Source organism: Myxine glutinosa, chromosome 10, assembly GCF_964187855.1.
Source record: "Myxine glutinosa chromosome 10, kmMyxGlut1.1, whole genome shotgun sequence".
NCBI classification, from domain to species: Eukaryota; Metazoa; Chordata; class Myxini; order Myxiniformes; family Myxinidae; genus Myxine; species Myxine glutinosa.
Genome location: NC_136270.1, coordinates 2204475 through 2210474, shown reverse-complemented (window position 1 = coordinate 2210474; position 6000 = coordinate 2204475). Strand labels below are relative to the sequence as shown.

Here is a 6000-nt window from a genome sequence, read left to right as displayed (position 1 = left end):
ACTTCTTTCCTGGAAGTCCTTGCAGTGTCCATTTGTTTTTTACTTCTCCCACCTCCCCCCAAGCCCTCACCCTTCCACAGATCTCCCGATGTACCTGCTCTCAAATGTTGTGTTTGTGTGCTTTGCCCTCTCTCTCCCCATCTTGTCTACCGCTCCCCTTATTATAGGTTTTATGTGTCTGTTTGATTTTTTTTGTGTGATTAATGTTAGCTCTTTCACGAGCCTCGATCTTGTATACAAAAAAATAATAATAATAATAATAATCTTACTATAATTCACTAAATGTCTGTCAGTCTGTTCGAAGGTACCGCAAAAACGGCTCAACCGGTCGAAACGATATTTTGTGTGGGTAATCCTGGGATCTCCGGGAGTAAAATAGGCTATTTAGTTTTTCCAATTTCAGCTTTGGTCTTAAGTATTCTCAGGTTTGGACTCCCGCATAACGTTCATTGTGATGATCTTACTATAATTCACCAAATGTCTGTCTGTCTGTCTGTTCGAAGGTACCGTAAAAACTGCTGAACCAATCGCAAAGATATTTTGGGTGGGTAATCCTGGGATCTCCAGGAGTAAAATAGGCTATTTAGTTTTCCCAATTTCAGCTTTGGTCTCCAGCATTCTCAGGTTTGGACTCCCGCATAACATTCGTGTTCGCATAACGTTCATTGTGACGATGTTCTCATTGTGACGATGTATGTGTTCACGGTAGTGTTTGACGTGACGGTGTGAACGTAATTTCATAATGTTTTTCGTTTCGTAATCCTTTAATGAACGTTTAATGTTTAATGAACGTTTAATGCCCTTCGATGTCCGGGGCCGCACCACTGAACTGAAAATATATAGAATGACCATTGCCATTCACACCACACAGGTGGAGATGTAGTTACCAGGCGCCATCTTGGCTGGCACTTGATGCTGGGCGATGGTGATTTCCGTCATGCGTTTGCACGTAATTCAGAGGGAAAAGCGATTGCGTTTTTTTCACCTTTTGTGCGATCGTTTTTCAATAGGAAACCATGATGGAACTACTTTATGTACTTCCATAGCACTATGGACAATTAATTAAACGTCTTTGAAACAGCTGTGAAAAGTCTTTCCACAACCCTTCCGTAACCGATTGGAGCAGTTTATTGCCGCACAAAATGGCATTTTAACAGTTGTCTGGCTTTTAAAATCTGGGACACGTTCAAAACAAACGAGATCCGCGAAGCGTTGGTCGAGTCGTGCTAACCAAGATGGCGACACGGCGGCTACACTTTTCACGGAGTATGAGCGTGTACTTTGCCCTTCGCCGTCACGCTCGTTTAAACCGCTGAGCCCCATCCGTGATGGGGACTGGGGCTTGAGACAGTGTCCTTCATTAAAAGTATAATAAACGCTGTCTCCATCGATCTTGCCAAGGCCGTAACAGCCGCAACGTTTAATCTCAACATGAGAGAATTCCACATAGCTATTTGGGCGGTGAATACACCAACAGATCGCTCTCTCCATCGACCTTGCCAAGGCCGTAACAGCTATCGGCTCAAAATCCTTTTAACTGTTGATTTGGTACAGTTACACTGAAGGAGCTGCGCTCCAACGTGAGTCGAAAGAATTGACGCGACCAAAGACGGAATTCGTCCGAGTTGCTTTATTGAAACAAAACAGCTCAGGTGTACGCAAGCCCGTTTTTCCGGCAGCAATATATATACACATTTATGCCGGGGCGTTTGCCCGGGAAAACCGAGACCGGGCATGCCCGGGTGTCAAGGGCGAGTCCTGGAAAGGCGAGTCTGGACATGCCCGGGCGTCCTGGACGCGGCCTGGCAAGTCGAGGCTGGGCGTGCCCGAGCGCTCTGGGCGAGCCCTGGAAAGGCGAGAGCGGGCATGCCCAGACGCTCTGGGCGAGCCCTGGAAAGGCGAGTCTGGACATGCCCGGGCGTCCTGGACGCGGCCTGGCAAGTCGAGGCTGGGCGTGCCCGGGCGCTCTGGGCGAGCCCTGGAAAGGCGAGAGCGGGCATGCCCGGGAAAGACGAGACCGGGCGTGCCCGGGAGGTTCGGGCGTGCCCGGGAACAGCGAGTCCGGGCATGCCCAGGAGAGGCGCGTCTGGGCCCGTCCGGACGAGCCCGGCATGGCGATCGCGCCCTGGCCGCGTCCTGGCAGGTGCAAGGCGATTGTGTACATTCAGCGGGAACCGCTACAACACGTATCGGGAATTTGGTACATGTATCGGGATTACATACGACATAGCGATTCTGAACACGATTATCGATCACGATCATCACGATCATAGTGTATCGATCACGATTTGAAACACTATGGAATAATATTTACCGATTATCAACAGTGATGTGGCTTTTATTGAAATTCTAAAGATACTGTTTAGATTTTGATGATTTGCGTGTGATATGATTCAACGGATGTTTATATGAATCGTTTAAAATATAATAAAAACCTTCAATTTCTGATATTTTGCCTTTTCATTTGGTCCTCCCAATTGGAGCCCCACCCGTATGGCGGGTACCGTTGCTAGTAATAATAATAATAAGTTTGACCAAAGGAAGGGAAGTGCGAATAAGAGGGGAGAAACCGAAACTTTGAGTTAAAGATGGAGGGGAATGTAGCGATGTGGATTCACTAGTTTTATATACGCATGCTGCACATTGATGGGCACAGAGGGAATTGTAATTCTTTTTTAAATACCATGCCTTTGGATTGAGGATTAGCTCATTCGTATACAGTGAAAATTCTCAAATCCGAAAATGCAAAATATGCCGAAATCCGAACAAAATTCGAACTTTAAGCGTCTGCTTAATACCGATTAATCTTCCGGCGTGATTGCCACATTCAAGGAGTTCACCATCAAGAGCTGTATTTGGTCAGTTGCCAAATGGGCACTGACACTGATCTGGGATAACATATGACCACTTACCATGTTCAATGTCACCGAGAAACCTGAAGACTGAAGGTTTCAAACTTTTGAGTGAGAAAGTTGGCACAGAAGAATTGATACGTTATGCAAGGGGTATGAACACTGAGGTGGCCAAAGATTTGCATGACGATGACATCTTGGAGTCGATGAATTGCGACAGTGAAAAACACCTGTGTTCTGCAAGATGACAGATGAAGAGATTGTTGACATGGTTATTAACCCCAATGAAGAAAATAATGACAGTAAAAGTACCAGTGAAGAAAAAAAGAAAAAGCAGAAGATTCCGATTGATGAGGGAGTAAAACTTGGAGAACAGTATGTAAGCTTCTTGCAGGGAATGAATTTGATCTCTCAACAGGAAATAATGAACCTTCACCTGGAGAAACCAAACTTCATGAAACAAATGAGTGTTGAGGAAATGTTTACGAGGGTAACAAAGCATTTAGTCTGGCAGTCAGACCACTATCTTTTGGTGAAGTGTGCATTCGTGTCCACACAGTTTTATTTATTTATTTATATATATTTTCTTTTTTCACCTGATGGTTCACCTAATCATTTCAATAGTCTTTGGATGTGTCTTTGAAGTGTAAGATGAAACACAGTCCTTGTGATTTCTAATGGTAACCTGTTCATCACTCTCCAAATGCCTCTCCAGATCCACAGCTGGACCATCCTGCCTTTGCTTGTGCTATTGAGGCTGTGGATGCGATCTGGTTCGACCGTTAGCCCTCCACATGGCTTTTCAAAGTAACTTTCATCAATTATGTAGTCCGATGCAGCATCAGTTTGCAACAAACAAAATATTTGTATTTAGTCAGTGAGAAGTATCTATTTTTATGCCTCCGTCGACGAAGTCGCCGGAGCCATTATGTTTTCAGGTTGTCCGTCCATCCGTCCGTGATAGGTTTTTGTTACCGCAATGACTTGAGAACGGCTGAAGGGATCTTAGTCAAACTTGGTGCAGGTATGTATAATGAGGTAAAGATTAACTGATTAGATTTTGGGGTCATGAGGTCGAAGGCCAAAGGTCAGAGGTCATGTTGGGTAAAAATCCTGTTACCACGCGATAACTTGTGAACCAGTGATGGGGTCCTGACCAAAATTGGTACAGGTTTTTTTTTTTTGTTTTTTTTTTTGTATACAAGATCGAGGCTCGTGAAAGAGCGAACATTAATCACACAGAAAGACAAACCGACACATAAAACATATAACATCGGGAGCGGTAGACAAGATGGGGGGAGAGAGGGAAGGACACAAACACAACATTTGAGAGCAGGGACCGAGAGACATGGAGACATCGAGAGATCTGTGGGAGGGAGAGGGCTTTGGGGTGGGCATGGGAAGGGGGGGGGGGGGTGGGAGAGGTATAAAACATATGGACACTGCCAGGACCTCCAGGAAAGAAGTTGGAGTTTCAAACAAGGTGGATCTGGGGTGAATTAGCGGGGGTAGAAAAGATCAAGGTTTTGGATGGGGGAAGATAAGAGATGGTGGTGAACAGCTGTTTTAAAGACCTGGAGGGAGGAGTGGGATTGAAGGGAGTGTGGGAGTTTGTTCCAGAAGCGGGAGAAAAGAGGAATGAAAGAGTGAAGGTGAGCAGAGAGCCGAGATTTCGGCAGTTTAACCATCAGAGGGTTGCTGGCAGATCTTGTGTGACCTGTAGGAATATTTGGGGGACAGAGCACAGAGAGAGCTGGGGCAGCAAGGCCGGAGAGGAGTCGGTAGAAGACAGAAAGACCACCCACCTACCTGCCTGCGGTGAGTGAGTGAAAGGCCCTCAGAGATAGCCTCAGAGATAGCCTCAGAGATAGGTATGTATCGTGATGTAAAGATGAACTGGGTAGATTTTGGGGTCAAGAGGTCAAAGTCTGTAATATGTCTATAACTTGAGAACAGCCAAAGTGATCTAATTCAAACTTGGTACAGGTATGTATATAATGATGTAAATATTAACTGGCTAGATTTTGGGGTCAAGATCAGAGGTCATGTCAGATAATAATGTGATAACTTGAGAACAGCTGAATGGATCTAAATCAAACTTGGTACAAGTATTATAATGATTTAATAATGTGGGCAGAGGCATATCAGTTGACGTCGTGACGTTGAAGAGTGTCGTTGTAGATATGAATAGCATAATCGAATTTGCACATTAATAGGGTAAATTGAAGTGGGATTGTCAATTTTGTTTCATCAGAACCATAATCCCTGAAAATGTTGGTATAGACATCTTTTTGTGAAGTTTGGTTAATAACTTACTGAGATGTTATTTAAATTAGTAATTTCTATATTGGTGGCATTTAATTTGTAAATTAATGGCTTTTGTAAAAAAAAAATGCTCAAGGGTCTCAGGTTGGCACTCCAAGGAATCTTGATCTCTGAGGTCATGAAACGGCAAAAAAAACTGTGTAGACTAATGCATGTACCCCCCTCAGACTGCTAGACTAATTGTAAGCAAACATAAAATGGTAGTTCAACTTCTTCACAAAGCCTATGTGTCCTCCCCTGCCCCTCATTCCTCCTACATCCTTCATTTGTCCAACTCTCCCTCTATTTTGTCCTCCAACCCTGCTGTTGGTGTTTCTCCCTTCTCTTTCTCTGTCTCCCCACTGCTCCTTTTGTTCTGTTGCATCCTGATTCATTCAGTGTTATAGCTCTTCCACGACCATTGACTTCGTATACAAAAATAATAAATAAATAAGGAAATAAATTGTCATATACTAAAATCTGAAAAATTCTGTAATCCAAATACTGTTCGGTCCCAAGGAATGCGGATTTGAGAATTTCACTGTGTTACATGCAGCCCGGTGAATGTGGATCTCAACATGCATTTCAATCGATCGGTATTCATGACTTGAGGTGGCATCGCTGTACTTTTCTTTATTTGTCCGCTTTAACAGATATAATTGCACGTTGTTTGTCGATCTAAATTTGACAAGTTTTCAGAGTTGTAATGTGTGATGATGTTGGGTGCCTTTCGTATTGAAAGAAGGCCGTTCAGGTGAAACGGGAGAACGACCTGGTTAATTAGTTTATGGTGCAGAAGCTGCTGCTCAGACAGGATCTACCCACTGAGATAGCAAGTAGTGTA

The 6000-nt window shown here is 44.1% G+C and overlaps 1 protein-coding gene across 2 annotated transcripts in view; it reads left to right on the top strand.

Moving 5' to 3' along the window:
- The window catches only part of MCM4 (minichromosome maintenance complex component 4), a 46451-nt gene that overhangs the window by 1726 nt on the left and 38725 nt on the right, over positions 1 to 6000 (top strand). The gene's annotated exons all lie outside the window — the stretch shown is intronic.